General features: G+C 41.1%; 1 protein-coding gene across 3 annotated transcripts in view; it reads left to right on the top strand.

The window, feature by feature from the left end:
- The first annotated feature begins 679 nt into the window (after positions 1 to 679).
- The window catches only part of SYNDIG1 (synapse differentiation inducing 1), a 285,643-nt gene continuing 258,918 nt past the window's right edge, over positions 680 to 27,404 (top strand). Inside the window, exons 1-2 of one of the 3 annotated variants that reach the window (XM_053667201.1) lie at positions 680 to 1,262; positions 17,585 to 17,717. The gene's annotated coding sequence lies outside the window, so the exon portion shown is untranslated. Of the gene's footprint in view, positions 1,263 to 2,313; positions 3,096 to 17,584; positions 17,718 to 27,404 lie in introns of those variants that run through there. The other 2 variants (XM_053667210.1, XM_053667203.1) reach the window with 2 other exon arrangements.

The raw sequence follows: 27,404 nt of genomic DNA on the forward strand, positions 1-27,404 counted from the left end.
ACCCCAGAGAAAATGAGTTTGACATGCCCAACCTATATAATGGAAAGAGAAGTTACACATTCATTCCACAATAGAAGAAAATGTGTGTTTAAATGTTAAACTGAGCAAAACATGTTAATGAAAATTAAGCCTTTGACAAAATATAACCAGAGACATTGAAATTAAGAAGAAACAGAGAAACCAGAGGGGAGTTGGGAGGGGATAATGAGGGGAAAAGGGGGAAGAGTTGTCAAGGAACATGTACAAAGGATGCATGAACAAAGCCAAAGGGGGATAGGATCAAAGGTTGGAGGTGGGGTTGGCTGGGGTGGGTGGGAGTTATGGGGGGAAGATGGAAACAACTGCACTTGAATGACAATAAAAATAATTAAAGAAAATTAAGTCACAAAATTAAGGCCAGCAATTCTAGGACAACAGACCTGTTTGGGGTTGGGCAGAGGTCTTGGAATTTGGGCCCCACGCCTGATTTCCCCTGGATGGTTAGGACTTGAGCAGATACCAGACCTATAAAGCGGGCTTTTGTGAACCTCAAAATGAAATCTGGCTATGGGAGGACTTTAGGACCAAGAGGAACCATCTCTTCCTGGAGCCAGGCAGCAAATCCCGGTCCTTCAAGTCCCCAGCAGCGCCCCCCCCTACCCCCCGCCCCCCACCCCCAGCCTCTGTCGCCCTCACATTCCCAGACACTCGCCATGGGCTACTTGACAGATGCGATCACCCACGGAGGCCCGGTCTGCCTGGAGCAAATTTGACGGCCACCTTCACACAAGGCAGTTCCTTCTTTCACCTCCTCCTCCTTGCCATCCTCCCTCGTTGTCCCTGGCTGCTGTCTCCTGCATGCATGTCGCCAGGCTTGGCAAGCCTAGTAGGACGCCCTGGGGGGCTCCGCACCTAACCCGCCGGCCAGGCGCGCTGAGCTGGAGTCCGCCAGCACCCCTTCCTTTTGCTGGGACTCGAGGGCCGGGCTCCGCCCCTTCGCGCAGATCCCGAGCTCCCTGCCACCCGGGCCACCGCCGTCCCCGGTAGCCCAGCAATCTAGTACTAGCTAGGCAACTGGGGGCGCAGGCCGCGACCGCAGGGCAGGGAGTGCCGAGGATTGGGTGAGGGGCACGGAGGAAAACGGAGGGGGTTAGGAGAAGAGGAGTCAAGGAGCTGAGGAGCAAAGGCGAGCGCCGCACCACCCAGCTTCCCTCAGGCTTGCTCGCTCCGGAAACTTGAGGGTTGCCGCCTGAGCTCAGTCCCCGGGTCACCTTGTCCTGGAGGTAAGTCCCACAGTTCCCTCAGATCTGGTGGAGGAGGGGTCAACTGGAGCGTGGCGGGCCGCGGGCACGGGAGGCGGGCCCTGCGAGGGAGGGATTCCTGGCTCCGCCTCGGAGCGCGCAAACTGGGCTGCGTGGCACCCTCGGTGAGTCCGGGTGGTCGCGGCTGCGGGACCTGTGAGGAGCTGGGTAGCCAGATAAAAGGAGAAAGCCGAGCAAACGAGCAAGATTAGGTGTAAGGGACCGGGTGTTGATTGCAGCTTGGCGCCTGGCCACCCCAGGCGTCCAGGAGATGTGGAGGGGATGTTGTGCAAAGTCAGTGGGAGCTAATGAACGCAAGACCTGGGAGCCTAAAGAAGCGGGGCTGCCCAGGCTGTCAGGGCTCACGGTGTACGTAGACAGGTTTGGAGAGCCCCTAGAAGGACCCAAAAGGATACTGGCTGGGGCTGGGGAGCCAGGGACCAAGATCCATGTGGAACCAGAAAAGAAAGAGGCCTTTGATTCGCAGAGCGGAGTCTGGGTAGGTTGCGAGGGTTCAAGTGCATTCTGTTTGGGATCTCCCAACAAGCTCGCTGAATGGAGGCGGGGTCTCCTGGAGCCCTTCTCTGCGGGGAAGAGCAAGACGGGCATCTGTGAGCTGTCTGCTCCCTGGTAGCCGGGGTACCACGCAGTCCTGATAGCCACTTGCCCAGGCGCGGAGACGGAAGCAAGTGGATTCACTTCTTGGGTTCAAGTTCTATCTCGATTTCCCTAGGTGTAATTTTTACCTCTTCGCGTGCGCTTTCCAAGCACCAGAGAGAGGAATGCATTACCGGCAGAGTTGGGCACTCTACTTAAGAAAGGGGCTTTGAACAAGGGGACAGTGACCAGAGGGGAGAAGGAAGGGAAGTTAAGGGGAAAAAGGGGGAGGGATTTGGAGGAACAAATAGGAAGGACACAGGGACGAGAACTAAGGGGGGTGGAAATAGGAGGGAGGTGGGGAGCAAGGGGCGGGGGAGGCTGGGATGGGAGAAATAGACAAAAAACTGTACTTGAAAAATAACTAAATAAAATTAATTTTAAAAAAAAAGAAAGGGGCTTTGATCTCGGTGTTTCTTTATCAAGATCCCAGTAGAATTGGTGATAGCAGCCCTGCTTTGAGGAGGCTGCCAGTATAGCAGCTCGGCTTTTCTGAAGGATTAAAAGAAGGGCTCCTCTGATCGCATTTCATGTTCATCGGCTGCTTGCATGCAGAGGTTTGGATTCCTGGCACCCAGACTTCAGGTGCCAGCAGCCCTTCTGCGACGTCAGATGCGCTGGTGTGCCCAGGCCACTGGCTCGCTCTCAATGCTTGCGCCTTTCCTGGTCTCGATCCGGTGTTTATTGCAGGAAACACTGGCAAAGGTCTTGGCTGAATTGGGGATTAGGGGGTGCATGACTCCGTTTTCTACTTAGAGTGAGGCTCAGCGGTTGGGGAAGTGCGCGCGTGTTTGTGTATCTGTCTGCCCCGCTCCTACTGTTTGGTCAGAGCCCAAAGAGAGACGTGCTGCGCAGACCTGCAGCCTGTAGGGTTAAGCATCTTGGTAACAGACCGGAAAAAGAGAGCCAACTTTTCCATGCTGAGGTGCAATTGCCTGGGGAAAGTCGCGTAGGTGCAGGAATGTGATCTTCCCAGAAAGATCTGACTGAGAATTCTCAACGTAGCCAAAGTGAAAGTGAGCCGCCAGGGCGGCCTGGGCAGTCCGATGTTTATTCTGGCTAGGACAGGAAGTAGCTGGAGCTGAATATTCGGATGAATTGTTGCATGCTGTGTGTCGTGCAGTTGTGTGGAATTTCTTTCTGGAAATGAGATCGCAGGTACGTGGCCTGTGGGATGTGTAAGAAAGAGTTCCTCCCTTTCTCTAACAGCTTCTGGCACCTTTGCAAGAAGCAAATGTTGATTTGTAGCTGATCTAGGGCCTTCTCCCACCAAGCCTCCACCTACTGCACGGAAAGGGAATAGTCATAATCAAGAGGGCCTTGTTAAATAAAGAAAAAAAAGTGAGAAATCCATGTTTCAAGTTTTTTTTTTAATGGAAAACTTTAATGCTACACAAAGGTGGAGGGAATGGTACATAGAACTTCCAGTACTCCCCTCATCCCACCACCAAATTCATTAACATTTTGCCCTTCTCCCTTGTTTACTGCCCCTTCTCAGAGTTCTGGAGGCCATGTTTGATGGAGGATTTCACATTCCATTGCAAGCTTGTTTCACCTTCAAATGCAACCTCATGTATCTCCAGCTGATGATGTTTCATTTGTATCTAACAGAAATGACTGCATGCCTGATTTAATGATTTCATTAGAACATAGATAATGTTAAAATAAAAATGAAGGTACACTCCCCCTTTCCATTCCAGCACTGAAAAAAACACCTGCAAACATTCCCTGAGGCATGAAGAGGGGAACTGAAAGAAGGGGAAATCTAAATCCTGAGAAAAATAGACGTTTGAAACAATACAGATTTGACATATGCCTTTTGATGTGCAGTAGATACACAAGAATCTAGTTGAAACATCATGGGGAAAATTACAATTTGGGGGTAAAAACTTTAAAAATAATTTTATAATAATAAGCAATTAACTTCTTTCACATTTAATATGACATATTAGTGATACTCTGGACTCAATTCACTTTTCTCATTAAATCTCTTCCCCCCACTCCCTGGGGATTATGACTATTAGAATAAAAAGGTATGTTCTTATGTAAGTTTTCTATCAAAGACATTTGTCAGTGCTATTCTGAGGTTCATGAAGAGAACTAAATATTTCATCTCAATAGGAAAACACTTGGTCATCACACTGGTCACCTTACCCTCTGGAGAGACTCTACTCACTCAAATTTGATTTCAAATGTAGTTTCTGTTGGCTGGAGAATAGCATGGAGAAGGCCTCCAGAGGCAATGAGAAGGTGGCCCCTACACTCACACACTTATATGGTCCCCTTTCACCCTGAACACCTCTGCACCTTCATTTATATAAAAGCTGTTTCTAAAAATTGTCGATGATGTTTGTGGAGGATTCAGCCACACTTCTGAATACCGTTATAAGGTGCACTGTTTAAAGGCATCCTTACCTGACTTTTTGTAATATAAATAATCATCTTATTATTTAGCACTTTTATGTCTTCCTCTCCCCACATAAAACGTTATCTTTCTATGACACCAACATGTCCCTGAGCCCCTGACTTTTTCCTTTGCAGGGTCCCCATGCACATTGGAGATTCTCATGTCCAACATGAACAGACCATGACCTGTAGTTTGAACAGATTTTAATTTACAAATAAAATTCTTTCAATGAGTGGGAGAAAGTGTCGAAGATTGCAGGATGAGGTGTTCATTTGCCAGAAGCAGCAAAGCAGTGAGACAGAGTATCAAAACAGTCTATTGTTCTTTCAATGGAAAGTCACAAGGCCCTTTTGTGGGAACATAATGATATGAAGTGATATTCCACTGTAGTATATTACAGTGCAAACATTGGGTCAACGTGTCAAAAAAGCAAAATATTAAAGATGTTCAAGCATTAAATATTCAAAATATTAAAGATAGGCTGACCAAGTCCTGTCCATGTCACCAGAATTGGAATGTTGTAGTAGGTGGTTTTAACAAATGCGATTGTTAAACATTGTCTGTGCAATGTATGTAGACATTTCAAATTACTCCTGAGAGTTATAAACATGTGTTTTAAAGAAAAGCTGCAGTAACTTTCAAGCACCAGGCTTGAATTGTATTCAAGTGTCCTTGTTGTCCCTTCAGGCAATATACTAGATAGAGGGGAGGGATTAGCGGGGAAGAGACATTTGTGATTTTCTCATGTCTATGGCTGCCTGTCCCTTCTCCCCACCGTATTTTCTAAAGTGCTTGTGAGAAGACAGGTTTCAAATTCTGAGCTCTGCTGCTTGCTTGTTGAATGATCTTAGATCACTTAACTTCTCTGAGATTGTTTCTTTTTTATTTTCCTTTTTAAATTTTTATTTTATCTTATATTTTGATTTCATCTTAATTGTATTTTTCTCATTACTGTTTTGTCCCCTTATATCCTCCTCTGCCAAGCAATCACTTTCTTTTTATCTATATTCATTCCAGGATTTAAAAAAATGATGGCTGTCACAGTTTTTTAAATTAAGGGAGACTCTGGATTGAGAAATTTTAGTGCATCTTAATGGAATGTTTGCTTTGCATCCTATGGCTCTCTAAGAATAGAAAATAAATCAGCTCAGTCCCTTCATTGTACCTGTATCCTACAGCTCCTTCTTGGCAAGGGCCAGAATAAGAACAGTGTGTGCACTTTCATGAAGGTATTCATTCTCCCGTAGGAATGGGCCCGAGTGGTGTAGACATTCATGTCAGCTGAGTTTAGAGGGGATGTTAAAGAAATGCTTATTTAAGAGCGATAGCTTTAACACAACTAAACTTTTTATATGGTGTGCATGTGTAATATGTGTGTATATATTCCCATATACTTACTATACCAACTATGGTATAGAACATATATATATATAGTTGTTCTACAGAGTATATATTATATATATGTAGTTGTTTTATTACAGTTGGTCCAATTATCCCTTTGATCTCCCCTGTCCCACCAACACTCCCTCCTACAGTCAATCCCCACCTAGTTGTCCATGTCCATGGGTCATTTACACCTATTTGTTGATTAGACCCCTCCCCATCTTTCCCCCATTATCCCAATCCCCTCCCCTCTGGTCCCTGTCAGTCTGCTCCCTGTTTCCATGCCTTTGGTTCTATTGTGTTTGTTTCTTTGTTTTGTTCATTAGGTTCCACTTACAGGTGAGATCATATGACTTTCACTGCCTGACTTATTTCACTTAGCATAATGCTCTCCAGAGCCATCCATGCTATCCCAAAGGGTAGGAGCTCCTTCTTTCTTTCTGCTGCATAGTATTCCATTGTGTAAATGTAACATAGTTTTTCTATCTGATCACTTACTGATTGGCACCTAGGTTGCTTCCAGCACTTGGCTATTGTCAATTGTGCTGCTATGAACATTGGGGTGCATAGGTTCTTTGAAATTGATGTTTGAGGATTCTAAGGATATAATCCTAGCAGTGGAATTGCTGGGTCAAAAGGCAGTTCCATTTTTAGTTTTCTGAGGAAATTCCATACTGTTCTCCACAGTGACTGCACCAGTCTGTATTCCCACCAACAGTGTCCTAGGGTTTCCTTTTCTCCACAACCTTCCCAGCACTTGTTGTTTGTTGATTTGTTTATGATGGCCATTCTCACCTGTGTGAAGTGGTATCTCATTGTGGTTTGAATTTGTATCTCTTTGATGGCTAGTGATGCTGAGGGTTCTTTCACATATCTATGGGCCTTCTGTATGTCCTCCTTGGAGAACATACTTAGCCCATTTTTAATAGGGTTTTTTGTCTTCAGAGTGGAGTCCTATGAGTTCTTTATATATTTTGGAGATCAATCTCTGGTCTGGGTATTGTTGGCAAATATATATTCCCATACAGTTGATTCCCTTTCCATTTTACTGCTGTTTTCTTTAGCTGTGAAGATTTTTAACTTGATGTAGTCCTATTTGTTTATTCTTTCCTTTATTTCCCTTGCCTTAGAGCAGCAGAAATATTGCTGTGTGATATATCTGAGATTTTACTGTCTATGTTTTCCTCTTGAACATTTATGGTATTATGGCTTATGTTTATGTGTTTTCTCCATCTTGAATTTATTCTGCTGTATGATATAAGATATTGGTCTAGTTTCATTTCTTTTTTTTTTCATGTAGCTGTACAGTTCTCCCAACACCATTTGTTGAAGAGGCTATTTTTTCTCTATATTATGCCTTTGCCCCCTTCATCAAATATTAATAGACCATCAAGACATGGATTTATCTCTGGGTTTTCTATTCTGTTGCACTGATATATATGTTGGTTCTCATGCCTATACCAGGCTGTTTTGATTACAGTGGTCTTGTGATATAGTTTTATATCAGGTTTTGTGATCCCTCCTATAATGATTGCTGAGGCTATTTGGGTTTGTTTTCAGTTCCATATACATTTTTGAAATGTTTGTTCTAAATCCGTGAAGTATGTTATAGGTATTTTAATAAGGATTGTGGTGAACATATTAATTGCTTTGCATAGTATGGGCATTTTAATGATGTTAATTTTTCAGATCCATAAACATGGTATATGCTTCCATTTATTTGTATCTTCCTTAATTTAGTTTTTCAGTTTTTTGAGTACAGGTCTTTAACCTCATTGGTTACAGTTTTTTCACAGATACTTTATTTTTTTGTTGCTAGAGTAAATGGGAATTTTTCCTAATTTCACTATCTGATATTTCATTGTTGGTGTACAAAACTGCCTTCATTTTCTGAATATTGACTTTGTATCCTGCTATATAGCCAAATTCACATATTAGGTTGAGTAGTTTTTTAGTGGAGACTATTGGGTTTTCTATATACACTATCATGTCATCTGCAAATACTGACAGTTTTACTTCCTCCTTCCCAATTTGGATGCTTTTATTTCTTTTTCTTGTCTGATCAAAGTGGCTAGAACTTCTAATACTATGTTGAATAAAAGTGGTGCCTGCAGACACCCTTGTCTTGTTCCTGGTCTTAGTGGGAAAGCTTTTAGTTTTTACCCATTGAATATAATGTTAGTTGTAGGTTTCTTGTATATGGCTTTTATTTTTTTTTTGTATATGGCCTTTATTATGTTGAGGTATGATCTTTCTATTCCCACTTTGCTGAGGGATTTTAACATGAATGAGTGCTCTGTTTTATCAAATGCTTTTTCAGCATCTATTAAGATGATCATGTGGTTTTTATATTTCATTTTGTTTATGTGGTGTATAACATTTATTGATTTGTGAATATTGTACCATCCTTGCATCCCTGTGATGAATCCCACTTGATCATGGTGTATGCTCTTTTTAATGTATTGCTGGATCCAATTTGCCAATATTTTGTTAAGGATTTTAGCATCTATGTTCATAAGTGATATTGAACACAATCTTTTTAATGTATTGCTGGATCTAGTTTGCCAATATTTTGTTGAGGATTTAGTGTCTGTATTCCTCAGCAATATTGGCCTATGGTTTTCTTTCTTTGTTGTGTCTTTATATGGTTTTGGAATTAGGATAATACATGCTTCATAAAAAGAGTTTGGGAGTCTTCCTTCTTCTTGAATTTTCTGGAATAATCTACAAAGGGTAGGAGTTAACTCTTCCCTAAATGTCTGGTAAAATTTGCCCATGAAGCTGTCCAGTGCAGGGCTTTTATGTGCCAGAAGTCTTTGATTACTGCTTCAATTTCACTAGCTGTTATTGGACCGTTTTGGCTTTCTGCTTCTTCTTGGTTCAGTTTTGGAAGATTGTATGTTTCTAGAAATTTGTCCATTTCACTTGGGCTTTCAAATTTCATGGCATATCATTGTTTGCAGTAATCTCTTACAACCCTTTGCATTTCTGTAGTGTTCGTTGTAATTTCTCTCCTTTCATTTCTGATTTGATTTATTTGAGTCCTCTCTCTTTTTTTCTTGATAAGTCCATTAAAGGTTTGTCAGGTTTGTTTATCTTTTCAACTAACCAGTTGCTGGAGTTATTGATTCTTTGGAATGTTTTTAGTCTCGATGTCATTTAATTCTGCTCTGATCTTGGTTATTTCCTTCCTTCTACTCACTCTGGGCTTTGTTTGTTATTATTACTCTAGTTCTTTTAGATGTCAGGTTAGGTTGTTCATTTGAAATTATTTTGCCCTTTTTAGGTAGACCTGTATTGCTTTAAAATTCTTTCTCAGGATGGCCTTCACTATATCCCATAGGTTTTGGGCTGTTGCGTGATAATTTTCATTAGTTTCCAGAAACTGTTTGATTTCTTCCTTGATCTCATTTTTAAGCGACTCATTATTAATAGCATGATATTCAGCCTTCATGAATTTGAATGTTTTTGCTTTTTCCTTAAAATTGGTTTCTAATTTTAAGACATGGTTCTCCTACTGATCTTGATATGATTTCAATTTTCTTGAATTTGTTGAGGCTTCTTTTGTGTCCTACCATATGGTCTATCTTTGAAAATATTCCATGTGCATTTGAAAAGAATGTGTGTTTTGTTTCTTTGGTGTGAAAGATTCTACATATAACAATTAAGTGCATTTGCTCTAGAGTGTTGTTCAATGCCACAATATCCTTGATGATTCTTTGCGTGGACTCTACCCATTGTTGACAATGGGGTGTTAAATTCCCCTGCTATGAGTGTGTTTCTGTTAATATCTTTCTTGAAGTCCTCCAAGATTTTACTTATATATTTGATTGTTCCTATGTTGGTTGTATGCATGTTTTCAAGATTATGTCTTCTTGATGGATTACTCCCTTAATGATTGTGAAGTGTCCTTCTTTGTTTATCTTTATGGCAAGGGTATCAAACTCATTTTCACCGGGGGCCACATCAGCCTCACAGTTGCCTTCAAAGGGCCAAATGTAATTTTAGGACTGTATAAATGTAACTACTCCTTAATAGTTAATAAAGAGCTAAGTGATGCTGTCAAGTAGAAACAAGGTGGAAGGCTGGATTAAGTCCATGGGACTTGTGTTTGCCACCTGTGAGTTATGGCTTTGTTTTAAAGTCTATTTTGTCTGATATAAGTAACCCTGAATTTTTTTCATGTTTGTTTGCTTAGAATATTTTTCCCATCCCTTCACTTTCAGTCTATGTGGATCTTTTGTTCTAGAGTCAGTCTCTTTTAGACAGCATCTATGAAGGGATAAGTGTTTTCTTATCCCTTCAGCTCTCTTATGTCTTTTAATTGGAGTATTTAATTCATTTACATTTAAGGTTATTATTGATAGGTCCTTATTATTCGTCATTTTCCCCCATTGTTCCTGTGTTCTTCTTTCTCTTTTTCTTCATCTTAAAGCAGTCTCTTTAGCATCTATTGTATTGCTGGCTTGGTGATGTATTCTTTTAGCCTTTTTGGAGGGTGGGGGGTGGGGAGGTTGGGAAACTGTTATTTCACCTTCCATTTTTAATTAGAGCCTTGCTCTGTAGAGTAGTCTTGGTTGCAGGCCTTTGCTTTTTATTACTTGGAAAAGATTTTTGCCATTCCCTTCTGACTTACAAAGTTTTTGTTGTGAAGTCAGCTGATATCTTTAACAGAGCTCCCTTGTAAGTTACTAGCTGTTTCTTTCTTATTGCCTTTAAGATTTTCTCTTGTCTTTAAATTTTGCCGTTTTTATTATGATGTGTCTTAAAGTGGGACTTTTTGGGTTCATCTTGATTGGGACCTTTGGTCCTGCCTAGTCTTGTACGACTTTTTCTCTCAACAGCTTAGGGAAGTTTTCTGTCATAACTTTTTCAAACAAGGTTTCTATCCCTTGCTCCTCTTCTTCTTCTCCTTCTCCTCCTTCTTCTTCTCCTTCTCCTTCTTCTTCTCCTTCTCCTCCTTCTCCTCCTCCTCCTCCTCCTCTTCCTTCTTCTTCTTCTTCTCCTTCTTCTTCTTCTCCTTCTTCTTCTTCTTCTTCTTCTTCTTCTTCTTCTTCTTCTTCTTCTTCTTCTTCTTCTTCTTCTTCTTCTTCTCCTCCTCCTCCTCCTCCTCCTCCTCCTCCTCCTCCTCCTCCTCCTCCTCCTCCTCCTCCTCCTCCTCCTTCTTCTTCTTCTTCTTCTTCTTCTTCTTCTTCTTCTTCTTCTTCTTCTTCTTTTCTTCTTTCTTGTATCCCTATGATATGCATACTATTATATTTCGTCCTGCTGCTCTCTTAAACCCTCTTCATTCTTTCTGAGTCTGTTTTTGTTTTGTTACTCTTTCTGGGAATTATTTTCTAGCTTGTCCTTCACCACACTGATTCATTCCTCTGCTTCATATAGCCTGATTTTAATTTCTTCTACTGTGTTCTTCATTTAAATTGTATCCTTCATTTCCTCCTGGCTCTTATTGATAGTTTCTATATTCTTTTTCATGCTAGTATAGTTCACAGTAAGTTCTTTGTAGCTTCCCTGGAGTTCCCATCAAGGAGAGGAATTCATTTCACCAATACCCCCAACTTTAATTTGGACTGATCCCATGATGACTTTGACCAACACAGTAAAGTTTGAATGGAAATGTGCCAATTTTGAACCCATGCTTCATGAGGACTTGTACACTTAAACTTGCTCTTTTGGACCATGTCCACCACCTTGTGAATGAGCCCAGGCTAATATGTGATTCAACCAACAGCTTCTGATAATCACCAGACAGATCAGTGAGGCTGTCTTGTGCTCTTCAACCACAATGGAACTCATAGTGAATGGAGCCTCATAAGTGACCCCGGGAAAGATCTTCCAAGAACAGAGCAGCCTAGCTTAGCCCCACCTTCTGACTCAGAGAATTATGAGTAAATAAAATAACTTCTCTTTTAATCCACTAACTTTTGGGGTGGTTTGGTACACAATAGTAATCATTGATATATGTGCCTAGAAAATGGACTGAAAATTATCTCCACATAAATTATACACACACACATTTTATATATATATATATACACACACATACATACACACATACACACACTCAATTTAGTGATATAATATGGCCCTTGGGCAAATTTTGTATGTGAATTCATTGGTCTTAGAGGAAATATGGGAAATGAGTCAGCCAGGATCTTTGAGACTCTGGAGATAAGCCACCATTGAACTTCTGCATTCACATTAAACCAGACCTGGAGAGCCAGACAGAACTTTCTGATTCTTTATACATATAAAGTGCTTAAAACAGTGACCTATGAAGTAACTTACTTCATCAACTTTTGATGTCCATTTGTAATCTTATTGCAGCTCACACTGTCTGGTGGTGTGTTGAGAATAAAATATACCATATGGAAAACCACTAGGTTGGTGTGGTAATAAATCATCCACTTCAAACCCTTCTTCAGGCTGTAGAATGAAGACCGTAGTGACAAGCAGAGGAGGGATATTCTTCTTCTGTCCTGAGACCTAAAGATGTGGGCACAAGGAGCCCTCTCTGTGCATCACACTGATTTCTGCTTAGAAAAGTTGACTCTCATTTTTTTCCACTTTTGCTAAGAACTCTTCCTCAGGCAGGCCTGAGGTCTCTTTATTGGTGAGCTAAGTGGGATCAAGGTATGAGAGTTTTGCAGAAGAGAAGTTAAATATAGTAGAAGACTCTCCACCATGATTCTCCACTAAAAACAATGCTCTTGTATCTGTGCTGTCCTTGACCCAGGCCTGTGCCAGTTTGTTACTAGGCTCTGGAATGAACAGAGTAAAGCATTGCTCTGCTGTTCTAGAATGGGGTATTGATCCTTGGGTCAGGATTCTCCCATGTAGTAGGTAAAAAGCTTGTTCCATGCTAGTCTTTATTCTTTTCTGTAGTGACTCAATCCTACTTATGGTCTTGACAAATATAAGCTAGCTGTGCAGGCTGAGATTCCTGTGGGTATCCTGACTAGAACTTAACATTCAGCTCCTTTAAGAAGACACCATTCTAGACAAATGGAATTCACTTTCCTATCCCCATTTTTTTCACATACACACACTCACGTAGATATGGACACACACAGATATATCTGATCACACACATATACACTCACACATACAAGCACACACAGACCTCCTCACACACACACAATGAACAGTAAATCCTTTGCAGTTAATATCACAGCTGTATGGACCTATGAAGGGCATGAAGGGCATGCCCTTCATAGGGCATGAACATGAAGGGCAGTTAGCCAGAGGACATCACCCTGAGATATAGACAGCCATGTGCATCAAGTTGAGAGTGAGACTTTTGGGCCACAGCACCTGGACTGTATTAAAAGGCCTCATAGGATATTTTGTGCTTTCACCAACCAGTTCTCCTCACAGTGCATCTGAGCCTGTTTCTCCCAGCTGGTGGGATCTGGACACAACCCCCAGAATTGGATTCACTGCATCTCTGCTCATAAGTAACAGCAGAGGGGTGGTGGGAAGGGAGGGATGGTATCCAGGAGCCTGAGAGCATAAGCTGTCAGGAGAGGCTATGAGGAGAATTCAGAGTCCTAGGTTTTTATATAAGTGGATTCTTTCTGTTATGCTCCAGGTAGTAACTACAGTGGTAGAGTGAAAGGTAAAAGGAACCTCTTCTGTTGTATTTGTTTCTTTTAGTAGGATCAGTTTGTTTCCATGCCCAAATGAAGATTTCAGTTCTTTGAATACTTTATGTAAAGGTTATCTTTGTGGCTCCTTGATTTTTATTTATAAATAGTTATTTCACCCAAAATAGCAGTTATGCCTTGCCTAGAAGCCCACAAGGATAGAATTTACTTGTGGTATTTGAAAAATGGACAGAGGCTGAGAAGAGTGCGGGAACATCATAGTAGCTTTGGGAATGATTGACTAGGGTGGCAGAGGAAATGTTAGGAAGGTATTAGGATATAAAATGGGGACTCTGTAGTCAGTCTGACCAAATTTGAATCCCAGCTTACCCCTTATCCTTTGGGAAATTATTTAACCTCTGTGCCTCAGTTTTCCTGTGAATGAAGAGGACAAACCAGGTGCCCCCCCCCATGGTTTTATCAAGGCAATTACATGAGATGAGAGATAAGCATCTCTCAGTAATGCCAAAGAGGGGGCCATGCTGCAACAACTATTGTTAGTGTTTTCTTACCTGGGCCCTTAACTGAGGCTAGACCCTGAGGAATGGGCTTGTAGAGGGGATGAGGCAATCCTGAGAAGCTAGAAGGCCAGGTTCCAGGTGGGCAAAGAGAAAGGGTTACAGATGCCAAGTCATCAAGCCCTGCCTAGAATTCCATAGGCTTGGACCATCTGAGTGGGGGCAAAGCCAATGAGGAAGCAAGTACTACAGGATCTGGCCTAGACCAACCTTTCTGAGCTCAGCAGAGAGGGCTGAGCCTTCACAGTGAGGCACCATAGGGTCACTGCCCTGGACTTCTTTGTGGGCCTGACTGGTGGCAGGTGGGGTTTGGCTATGGAGGACTTGTGCCACGGGAGGGCAGGTGGAACTATTAATGGGACCAAGGTCATAAAACTCACCAAAAATAAGTTGTCAATAAGCCAAATGTGCTTCATTCACAGGCCTTATTCATTTGGTGCTTAAGGCACCAGTCAATTAGCTAAACTAATGTGAGGTTAGTTATAATCAGTTATGTGAATTCTTTAAACATACAAATGGTGACAAATGGAATAGTAAATAAAGCTAAGGAAGCCCTTTGAGATTCAAGATCTGTACAAGCTGGGAGTATACCATTTGCAAATAGCCTGAGAGAGCAGAATACTCACGAAGTCTCTTTAAAACAAATCACATCAGATCAATGTAAACCCACTACTGACCCATTGATATATTAGCAGGTGCTGCATACTAAAGGAGGTAAGTCTAAGTGTTATCACCTGGTTATTATCATCAGCTGATTCTGATATGAGGGGGGTGCTTTTGTCATCTTTCTGTAGTAGACCCGGAAAAAGTCCATCAAAGATTCCTGAAACCTGGGGTGAAAACACATGTGGGGATACATCTCAGGAATGCTTTACAGTTGGGAAACAAACATTAATGTTTACATTAATCAGATGTTAAATTAGGAAACCTAATTATAATGTTGGCAAATGACATCAATTTGACAGCCATTTGGAGTATTTGAAAGAAAAAAGAGTGTGTTATGACTGAAGACAGGTCAATTCATTAAACTCACTGTGTTACAAGCCATTAAACACCTACTATGTGCCTGTACTTTCTAAAAAGGTAATAAAATAGAATATATCATACCTTTCAGTAAACTGATAGTTTTCTTTGATTCATGTACATTTTGGAAACAAAAAGAAAAATGTAAAAAAAAATTAAGAAATGCTGATGACAGGTGAAAGAAATAAAATTAGTGCTAAAATGTACTATCCTGTGAACATGGTATGAGATACTGTTAACTGCTGTTTAACAGACAGAGATTGCCTGACAGGAAACAGGGGACCCAGGTGGGATCTGGCCCAGCTCTGTCTGACTAGAGAGTTATGCTGGTGACCACTGTGCTTTTTTGCCTGCTGTTCCTGCCCCTCTGGAGGTGCTCACCCCTTCTTCTAGTTCCTCTTAGGCATTACAGTTTTCTGTCCCTGTAGGCAGTGGGACTTTGCCAATATGGAACAGAGGAAGCAACTCCACAGCTCAGTCTTGAATGAGAGTCAAAGACTGGTGTTCACTAGGACAAGAGAGAGCTGGGCATCAGAGGGTAGGGCAGGGGAGGGAGGGATAGTGCATGTACAACATGTCTCTGTTGTCTTGTCTAAGATTTGCTGCTAGCCACCACAGGGCACATGTATTCCCATCCTGGCTTGGTAGACTGGTAAACCTCCAACTTCCAAAGAAGAAGCAAACAATAAAACATAAGTCACCCCCTTAAAGGATAAAGGACAAGAATGTCTTCTGTTTTATGCAGAGAATGGGTTGAATCAGGTTTTACAAAATTCTCTACTCCACTGAGTTGGAGACAGTGTAAAAACAAATTAAAAGCCAGGGCTCCTGCCAGCAAAAGCGAGATTAACACTTGTAACTAAACCAGTTAATAGCAAGCCTAAGCCAGTGACCACACGACCTAGTGTGCCTGTCATCTGAGTAACTCTGACCAGTGTCTGTTTTCATGCCTAGAAATGTCTAGTCTAGATGATAAACCATAAACATGCTACATTCAACCAAATACTTTGGGTATGAAGTAAGTGTAAGTGAAACAGGCATCTATAAAATTGTGTGCTGGAGACTTCCAGAAAGTCTTAGTATTTTCATCCTTCCAACAATGAAGCCTTTTATGTATTATGTTTTCTTCTGGGTTTGTAGGATACAGGAGCAATGGGTCAGACAAGTACTTAGTTGTCAAAGAATGTTCATTCCCTCAGATCATGTATAGAAACAGTTTTTGATTGTGGTAAATGCAGTGAATAAAATAGGTTTATGTAACAGGTTCACTGGGGGGAAATTAAAGCAATATAAATGATAGCCAGGCACAGCATCTTAAAGAAAATTATATTAGAGCTAAGATCCTGAAGACAAGAAGACTCCAACCTTGCCAAGATGTGTACAAAGAGTTCAGTCATAAATACAAAGGCCTCAGAACGGGATCCAAGCAGAAATCAAGCTGCTGTTTAAGGAGCAAGTAGAGTGAAGGAAGGATATTGGAGTCATCCCATTTGTGAAGATCTGAAAAAGGAGAATCATAATTGGCCCAGGAAACTGGGAGTAAAGAGTAGCAGACAGTGAGAACTCCATTCGTTTGAGATCCCTGGCTGTTAGAAGCTTGGCTAGGGTATCTCAGCCATCCTCTCTGTTCACTAAACTGTGCAGCTGTAGAGGAGGTTGGCTGGGTTTAAAAACAGCAGAGCTTCAGCAAACATGTACACAGGCAAGAAGGGGGCAAGGGAATCATGTGTATGTGTGCATGTAGGATTATAACGATGGATCAGAGAGTAAGTTGGGAGAAACAGAAAGGAAGAGTCTGTAGGATTAGGGTGTGGGGAGGTAATAACACAATGAAGCACGTAAAGCCAATGGATTGGAAGTTCTGTGTTAAGGAGGCTTGATGATAAAGCAAATGAGCCAGAGATATCAGGTGGAGGGGTGCTGAAAATGCACATTTCAGAACTGGCACAGTTTGAGGAGTTACCATGTGAAAGGATAGCTGAGGAGGAATCAAGGAAAGTATCATTAGAACTCTTGAGAAGCCTGGAAGTTGGGTGGACATTGAAGTCACCAAACAATGACATAATAGTGGAGAGTAAAAATACAGTGAGCAAGCACTAATATAATCCATTTGTGAGTGATTCATATTAAGGTTATCCTTGGGATTGAGCCCTGTAGATTGGAGAAAAGAAGGTCCATTCTGAGAGGTTGCAAGTGGCAGGAAAGAGATGGCCAAGAAAGGAGCTGCCAAGACTAGCCACAGAGTTGGATCTGGGATCCTGAGGAACCAATCTGGTCACCTCTGCTCCTTTGCCAAGTAGAAGGCTGAAGTGACTTCCCAGAGAAGCCTCTGTTGTGCTGACTGACAGGAACCTGGATGTGGCAGGGACCATGTAGCTTTGGTTTTCATGGTATCCTGAAGTGAAACATTTGGCAACCTGTCTGTCCCCCAGTGTGGCTGACTAACAAATGCCCTTGGTATGAGGTCACCCCATGGAGGTCCTGCCCATCTCTCTAAGTTACAGTGCCTGTATAGGTTCAACTGTTAAGAACAGTTTACACTGTTTAATTCGAAGCCCTAAAGATGGCAGTTTTCATTTGTTATATAACACTCTCTGGTCAATGAATAAAAGCTTATAGTTTTTTTAAATTTTTATCCTCACCCTAGGACAATTTTTCATTGCTTTTTAGAGAGAGATAAAGGAGAGAGGAAGGGAGAGAGAGAAACATCAATGACAGAGAGAAGCATCGAGCAGTTGCCTCCTGTACACACCCAGACCAGGGCTTATATGCACTTGGACCAGGGACCAAACCCACAATCTAGGTATGTGACCTGACTGGGAATCAAACCTGCAACCTTTTGGTTATGGAACAGTGCTGCAACTGAGCCATACTAGCCAGGGTTAAAACATTTTAGTTTTAAGAATACTAACTAATGTATCTACTATAATTGTGGTCATTAATAGTGTATTTATTATGCTTACCACTGTATATACTAAATATTTAAATAAGACCAGGATATGACCAGGGACAAAGGACATATGTACACTTGCTCCTTTACTACAGTGAGATTTGCCTGTTAAATGTTGTGACATGGACTTTTACAACATGGAGATGTAAGGTGGGCTCCCTGTGGATGTTTCGGACAACAGACCTACTCTTAGTATGCAGTTAACTAACTTCAGACCCTCCCTCTGTGCTGCCCTTAGCTTTCTGAAGGTCAGCCACTTAACCTCATTTAGAAGATTTCTTCCCCATCACTACCTTTTCGGGAAGGGCACAAAACTCTCATTATTTATTGCCATACCTGCTCCCCACAACCTCTTCTATCTTGGGCATAACCCTGGTTTATAATCTGAGTCTATGTCTTTTAATCCCCCAGCTCCTAAGCTGACTAATTCTCTGTAGGATATTAGCAGCCAGGCCAGGAAAGTTGTGTGGGGGATGAGTGGAGATGCGAAGGTTGGCTTAGATATACTGCTTCCCTCTGAGACACATCAAACTGACAATTCAAACTTAAACAATACTGGTCACAGCTGGAATAAGTATTATAGAGAACATCCCTTCATAACAATACTAGTGGGAATTTATTTGAACAGAACTAGGATTAGGTCCTAGGATTTGGACCTTAATTTATTCATACAAAAATGGGAGTAATAGAATCCTTCTAAGGTTATGGGTGATTCCAAAAAGATCATATTGGTAAAGCATGCTAAACCCCTAGGGTAACAGTATCTGTCTGACGAATGGAGATTGTTTCTATTTTTATATTAAAAAACTGTTAGGTTGATTGAGTGTTTCAGGAACAGCATAAAAGAAAACCTGCCTCTTCCATTTCTATGTGAATTTTAGGTTAAGCTTGTCAATTTCTGCCAAAAATTTAGGTGGAATACTGATAGGGATTGCATTAAATCTGTAGATTAATTCAAGAGGTAGTCCCATCTTAACATTAAGTTTTCCTATGTATGGGTATGGAATGCCTTTCTATTTACTTAGTTCTATTATTTCTTTCAATGATGTCTTATAGATATCTGGTATACAAGTTTCACACATGTTTTATTGAATGCATTCCTAAATATTTTACTCTTCTTGATTCTAAAACTTCACATTTTATGTACTGGAATGAGTATGAGCATCCTATAAACATGGGTGTAAATTCTGGCTCTGTCACTGACCATGTTGTAACCCTGAGCAAGATACTGGCTTCTCTGAACATCTGTTACCTCATCTATAAATTCAGCATCATAATTTATTATTGCTTAGGTTGATGAAGTGATTACCCAGAGTAATGTGAAGATACACAACTCAGTGCAAGTAAATATTAGTTGTATGTCTTTCTTTACTAAATCTGTGGTATAAACTGTTATTTTCCTATATAATGATATCCTTTCCTCATATGCTACATTAAAATACTCCCAGTAGTATTGTGGATGGGAGGAGGGAAGACCTGTCTATTTTTGTACTTTAGATATCTAAAAAATATTTGTCACTTTTATTTTTTCTTCAGTGATAAAGTTTTTATCTAGTGCTAATTATCAACTTCTCTTTCACCACACTGAAAAAAATCCCTTTGAGTTTTCTAGAATTGTATGTTTTCCAAGTAGCACTCATACCATTTACTTCATTTAATACTTCACTGCTAGCTTTGTTTTCTTAAAAATATGGAATTTTATTCTCCTATCCTTATATACATTTAACTATATTTCACCATCTTTAAGAATATGATGAAATACTTGAGATGATTGATGTGCGGTCCCTGTAAATCAAGCAGGCTAATTTTCCTTCTTTGAATTCAGTGTATTGTATCATGCATAGGGACTGTTAGATTTCCAAGGGATAACAATGGACTGACCACCAGATCTTGAAAGGACAGGCCCCATTTTTCTGTATGTGCCACACTGCACACGCCATGGTGTGGAGACAAGTGTGAATGCCCACCAGGGCTCAGTTGGAGCCTCAGTTTATAAACTTATAAAGGCAAAACTTCAGAAACTTTGGGTCTTCTCCCAAAGTTAGATACAGGGACCTTTAAAAGACAATGATATAAGTTGGTGGTTGAGTTTCTTTCTTTTTTTTTTTTCTGGATTTAGCTGTCCAGATCTCCCAACACCATTTGTTGAAGAAGCTATTTTTATTGCATTGTACACTTTCACTCCTTTTGTCAAATATTGACAGTAGAGACATCGAGTTATTTCTGGGCTCTCTATTCTGTTTCATTAATTTACATGTCTGTTCTCATGCCAGTACCAGACTGTTTTGATTACTGTGGCCTGGTAATATAGTTTAATATTACATACTATGATCCCTTCCACTTTGTTCTTCTTTCTCAAAATTGTTGCAGCTATTTTGGGTCATATATGGTTTATATAAATTTTTGAAATGTTTGTTCTATATCTGTGAAATATGTCATTGGTATTTTAGTAGGGATTGTATTGAATCTATAAATTGCTTTGGGTAGTATGGACATTTTGATTATGTTCATTCTTCCAATCCATGAACTTGGTACATGCTTCCATTTGTTTGTGTCTTCCTTAATTTCTTTCTTCAGTGTTGAGTAGTTTTCTGCATACAGGTCTTTTATCTCCTTGGTTAGGTTTATTCCTAGGTACTTTATTTTTCTTGTTGCTGTATACCAAACAGGATTTATTTCCTGATTTCTGTTTCTGATATTTCATTGTTGGTATACAAAAATGCCTTTGATATCTGAATATTGACTTTGTATCCTGCTGTTTTGCCAAATTCAATTATTAGGTTGAGTAGTTTTTTTGGTGGAGTCTATAGGATTTTCTATGTACACTATCATGTCATCTGCAAATCCACAGGGCAGTGGTGACAGTTTTGCTTTCTTTTTTCCCATTTAGATGCCTTTTATTTCTTCTTCTTGTCTACTTGCTGTGGCTAGGACTTACAATACTATATTGAATAGAGCTTACACCATACACAAAAACAAACTCAAGATGGATAAAACACTTAAACATAAATTATGACAACATAAAAGTTCTAGGGAGAGCATAGGCAGGAAATCTCAGATATTACATGCAATAATATTTTCATCAATATGTCCTCTAGAGCAAAAGACATAAAGGAAAGACTAAACAAATTGGACTTAGTCAAAATGAAAAGCTTCTGATAAAGGGAGACTTCCGCCAAGATGGAGGTATAGGTGGATGTGCCGTGCCTTCTCACACAACCAAGTTTGGGGACAACTAAATATTAGCATCAGAAAACACAACCAGAACACGGAAAACTGAACTTTTCGGAAGTCCGCTAACAACAAATTCTTCAGCCCGGCGAAACCGGCGTCTGGTGAGGATTTGCAAAGGAGGGCTCCGTCGGACCCGGGCACGGAATCCAGACGCGCGAATCCAGACGCACGGGTTCCAAACACAGGATTGGACCTGGTGAGCAACTGAGCAGCCCACCGGGCGACTGCTGAGGAGACAGTGGGGAGGCGGTGCAGCGTGTTGACTGCGGTTGCCTGGTTGTGCGCGAGCGAGGGAGTGGGCGGGTGGACCGGCCGCGGCGGCGATAGAGGGTGGCCGTGGCGATAGAGGGCACCGCCATTTCCCCGCTCTGACCACGCCCCCACATACAGCGTCACAACCCAGTGACCTGGGAGTCCAAGGCGCCTCTCACATTTAAAGGGCCAGAACAGACCAAAAATGTCACAGGAAGACCTCAAAGCCCCAGAGATAAATCTAAGCGACGAAGAAATAGCAAAACTCTCAGACACACAGTTTAAAACACTGGTCATCAGCTTCCTCACAGATCTGGTTGATTATAGCCACAAATTAGAGAAACATATGAAGGCTAAATTAAGGGAAATGAATGGAATTCCACAGGAAACCCATAGAGATGAAAAGGAAACTGGGACTCAAATCAATGGAGTGGACCAGAAGAAAGCAAATAATGGCCAAACAGAAAAGAGTCAAGGAGCAAGAATTCAAAGAAATGAGGAGAGTCTTAGGAACCTCCAGGACATCTTTAAATGCTCCAATATCCGAATTATAGGGGTACCAGAAGGGGGGAAAGACACAACCACCAGTGGGAAACTTATTTGAACAAATAATAAAAGAAAATTTCCCCAATCTGGCAAAGGAAATAGACTTCCAAGAAATCCAAGAAGCCCAGAGAGTACCAAAAAAGTTGGACTCAAGAAGAAACACACCAAGGCATATCATAATTACATTAGCCAAAATTAAAATGAAGGAGAGAATCCTAGAAGCAGCAAGAGCTAAGGGGACAATCACCTACAAAGGAGTCCCCATCAGACTGTCAGCAGATTTCTCAAAAGAGACCTTACAGGCAAGAAGGGGCTGGAAAGAAATATTCCAAGTCATGAAATCTAAAGACCTACAACCAAGATTGCTCTATCCAGCAAAACTTTCATTTAGAATGGAAGGACAGATAAGGTGCTTCTCAGACAAGACCAAATTCAAGGAGTTCATCATCACCAAGCCCTTATTATATGAAATGTTAAAGGGACTTATCTAAGAAAAAGAAGTTAAAGAAACATGAACAGTGAAAGAACAACAAGCTCACAGTTATTAACAACCACACCTAAAACGAAAGCAAACTAAAAGAACAGCTAGATCAGGAGTGGAAATATAGAAATGAAGATCTCAAGGAGGGTTAGCAACAGGGGAGTTGGAGGAGGAGATGGGGGGAGAAGGTACGGAAAATAAGTAGCATAGACAGTAGATAGAAAATAGATGGGGGGGCAAGAATAGCATGGGAAATATAGAACCTAAAGGACTTGAGACACATGGACATAAACTAAAGGGGGGTAATGGTGGGGATGGGGGGGCAGGGTGGAGGGGAATGAAGGGGGGAATAGAACAACTGTAACAGCATAATCAATTTTAAAAAAATAAAAATAAAAAAAATAAATTAAAAAAAATGAAAAGCTTCTGCATGGCTAAAGAAAACAGCATTAAAGCAGGAAGATTACCAACTGCATGGAAAAACATATTTGCCAATGATACCTCAGACAGGGGTTTGATCTCCAAAATATATAAAGAACTCACATGAGTCCACTCTAAGAAGGAAAACAACTGAATTAAATATTGGGCAAAAGTCCCTGGCTGGAGTAGCTCAGTGGACTGAGCATTGGCCCTGAGGCAAAGGATCACTGATTGGATTCCTAGTCAGGGTACATGCCTGTATTTCAGGGCATGTCCCCAGTAGGGGGTGTGTGAGAGTGAACCACGTTAATGTTTCTCTCCCTCTCTTTCTCTCTTTTGCTTCCCCTCTAAAAATAAATAAATAAATAAATAAAATTTTTTTAAAAATGGGCAAAAGACACTTCTCCAAGGAGGTCATACAGAGGCCCCAGGGACATATAAAAAGATGTTTAATATCACTATCCATCAGAGAGATGTGAATTAAAACCACAACGACATATTACTTCACACTGGTCAGAATGGCCATCATAAACAAAGCAATAAACAACAAGTGTTGGAGAGAATGTGGAGAAAAGGGAACCCTAGTGCACTCTTGGTGGGAATGCAGACTGGTACAGCCACTGTGGAAAACAGTATGGAATTTCCTCAGAAAACTAAAAATGGAACTGCCTTGTGACCCAGCAATTCTCCTTCTGGAATTGTATCCTAAGAACCCTGAAACATCAATCCAAAAGTACCTATGCAGCACAATTTATAATAGCCAAGTGCTGGAAGTAACCTAGGTATCCATCAGTGAGTGCATCAAAAAACTTTGGTACATTTTCACAATGGAATACTACACAGCAGAAAGAAAGAAGGAGCTTCTACCCTTTGTGACAGCCTGGATGGAATTGGAGAGCATTATGGTAAGGGAAATAAGCCAGGCAATGAAAGACAAATACCACGTGATCTCACCTTTAAGTGGAACCTTTTGTTTATCAACAAAATAAACAAGCAAGCAAAATATAATCAGAGACATTTAAATTAAAACAAACTGACAGAACCAGAGGGATGGTGGGAAGGGATAATGGGGGAGAAATGGGAGAAGGTTTTCAGGACAACTATAAAGGACTCATTGAGTAAACCAAGGGGGGGAAACTCATTTTCCATTGAGTGATGGAAAATGCAGACAAATGTACTTGAACAACAATAAAAATTATATTCAATGCTATATTGAATATATGTCACAGCACTAAGTATATCACATTTGTTTTCCAAGTGTCGAGGGTCCTTTATCCAAGATACATGAATGGTCTTGTGCCCCAGATTTATGGTTAGGGTTTCAGAAGCTCTATGGTCTCCAACTGAGGCTGGTAAGCAATCAGGGCCCTCTTCTTTTTTTTCTTTTTTTAAAAATTTTATTTATTTATCTTTAGAGGGGAAGGGAAGGAGAGAGGGAGTGAAACATCAATGTATGGTTGCCTTTTGTGCATCCCCTGCTGGGAACTGGCCTGCAGGGAACCGGCCTGCAACCCGGTATGTGCCCTGACTGGGAATCGAACCTCTATTGTCTGGCTCGCAGGCCCACGCTCAATCCACTGAGCTACACCAGCCAGGGCTAGGGCCCTCTTCTTTTCTCTCGGCCACTTCTTCCTGGGGATATGGAGGAAGCCTGGATTCCCTTGCCAGAGAAAGAGCTGCTTATGAATGGTTATCTCCCTGGACAATAGGTTGCTTACATATGGTATTTATTGCCCAGAGTATGACAAAGAGATGTTGCAATATAACAGAATTTGTTAATCAACTAACTCACTGCTTATGTTATACTAACTAGCTGAAGGAAAAAGATTAGGGGAAGAACAAGATAAAACTAGAAGAGAGGTCAGTACCGCAGATTTGTATGTTGATGTCCAGAACTGGCTATAAGCTCATTAGCAGTAATGCAAAGAGGGAGATACATCAGCAATATGACTCAGAGTGTCCAAATGGTAAAAAATAGTTCAGGGACTCATGAGATCATCTATTTCTGTTTCTGAAATGGGATGCAAGTTCTCATTGAAACAACACTGAACTATAATGAGAAACATCCCCCAAATCACTCCACTGGGGATGCTTCCTCTCCCTGGCCCAGCTCTTTAATCTCTTTTACCTTGCTTTAGCTTTTCCATTTCTCTCATCAGCAAGAATCACTTATTTAATTCATGATCTGCCTTTCACCTTTAGGTAGAGCATAAGCATCACATGAACAGAGAATTTTTTGACTGGCTCTCTAATGTACCCCAGTACTGGAAATGATGCCTGATACAGGACAGGTGCTCAGTGCATATTTGAGTAAATTTTATTTTATCACAACTGTTTCTTAGAAAGGAGATTTCTGGGATACAGCAAGAGCAGACATTTTTGGTGTGAGTCTCTGATGGCCTGTTTCAACACAACATTGTTTACGGCATATTTAGTCCAAATAAAGATGCACATATATTATACAAAGGGACAACATAAATAACAAAAATGTTTAAAGAAGCACATTAAAAGAAAATAGGGAAAGGTGAGGATTGAGACAAAAAAAGAAACCTATGCAAGCTGGACTTGGTCACTGTCAGGTAGCCTGTGGGGTGAGCAGTCCTAACTTCGGCTCTAGGTCTTTATCTATGGCTATGAGGCTAGTTGAGAGGTTGAATGACCAGGTTTTCTTTTCTTTCTTGTGAAACATGGAAGTTACTAGTTTTCAGTTTTCTTCAGAGTGAATTAAAATCTAAACTTAAACTCCGTATTTCATGAAGACTAGCTTTTGCTTCAGAGAAGTGGAAGAAGACCAGTAGGCCTCTTAAAGGTGTCACATACAGAGTTACTCACAGATACTTACTCTAAGCTCCAGCAAAGGAAGACCAAGCAGCTCAAAAGACACCAGAGATATTTGGGGATGGGGCTGAATTATATGAGTTCAGAGGGAGGCCTCCCATTGCTCTGCACTAAATTAGACTATGGATTAACATGCTCAACACCCCTTCCAGTGACTCCCTGAAACCTACCATACCCACTCAGTGGTTATGGATATCCACTCAGATATCCATATTTCTGATGTTTTTCCCAGAGTTAAGGTCTAATTCAGGCTAGTATAAATGAGTAGTATCAAGAGTCTGGAATTCAACAATGGTAATATCATTAATATAAAAATAAAGATATCTTGAGACAAATGAGAATGAAGAAGATGGAGGAGTAGGTGGAAACACCTTGCGTCCGTGCACAACCAAATCTAAAAACAATAGAGTTTTAACAACAATAAACACAACCAAACCACACAGAAAATCAACAATACGGAGTTCGAAAACAACGAAATGCTCAGCTAAACTGGTAAGAGGGGCAAAGCCAGCAGCAGAGCGGGTTGGCCAAAAAGATCCCCAACCAGGGTGGTGTGCAAGCAGCCAAAGGCACAGATCCCAGGTGCGGGCTTGCTATGGGCAGACACAGGGAAGAGGCGCGGCTGGCTGTCTGCAGGGTCAGTCAAGCATTTGCGTGCAGATAAACCAGTGAAGAGGCGAGCATTGAGACCTCACAGTGCAGGGCGGTGGGCTCCCACATTTCTGCTCAGATAAACAGGCGGGGCGAGTGGTGGGATGGACTGGGCAACAGAGAGGACCGCCATTGCTCCCTCTCTGACCCCACCCCCACATACAGCATCACAAACCAGCAACCTGGGTGGCCCCACCCTGGTAAACAATTAAGGCTCCACTTCTCATACTTAATGGGCATGAACAGACCAAAAATGGCTCAAGAACAACTCAGAGCCCCAAAGCAGATAAATGTAAGTGATGAAGAAATAGCAAAACTTTCAGATGCACAGTTCAAAACACTGGTGATCAGGATCTTCAGAGAACTGGTTGATTTTAGTCACAAATTAGATAAACATATGAAAGCTAAACTAATTGAAATGAATGATAATGCACAGGAAACCAATAGTAATGGAAAGGAAACTGGGACTCAAATCAAGGGAGTGGACCAGAAGGAAGGAAAAAATGACCAAACAGAAAAGAATGAAGAAACAAGAATTCAAAAAAATGAGGAGAGGCTTAGGAACCTCCAGGACATCTTTAAACATTCCAACATTCGAATTATAGGGGTATCAGAAGGGGAAGAGGAACAGTCACAAGTGGAAACCTTATTTGAACAAATAATAAAAGAGAACTTCTCCATTCTGGCAAAGGAAATAGACTTCCAGGAAATCCAGGAAGCTCAGAGAGTCCCAAAGAAGTTGGACCCAAGAAGGAACACACCAAGGCACATCATCATTATATTAGCCAAAATTAAAATGAAGGAGAGAATCCTAGAAGCAGCAAGAGATAAGGGGACTGTCACCTACAAAGGAGTTCCCATCAGACTGTCAGTGGATTTCTCAGAAGAGACCTTACAGGCAAGAAGAGGCTAGAAAGAGGTATTCCAAGTCATGAAAACCAAAGACCTACACCCAAGATTGCTCTATCCAGCAAAGTTTTCATTTAGAATGGAAGGACAGATAAAGTGCTTCTCAGATAAGACCAAATTCAAGGACTTCATCATCACCAAGCCCTTATTATATGAAATGTTAAAGGGACTTATCTAAGAAAAAGAAGATAAAAAAGATGAACAGTGAA

Source organism: Artibeus jamaicensis, unplaced genomic scaffold (assembly GCF_021234435.1).
Source record: "Artibeus jamaicensis isolate MK-2021 breed Jamaican fruit bat unplaced genomic scaffold, CSHL_Jam_final contig_135, whole genome shotgun sequence".
Lineage (NCBI taxonomy): Eukaryota > Metazoa > Chordata > Mammalia > Chiroptera > Phyllostomidae > Artibeus > Artibeus jamaicensis.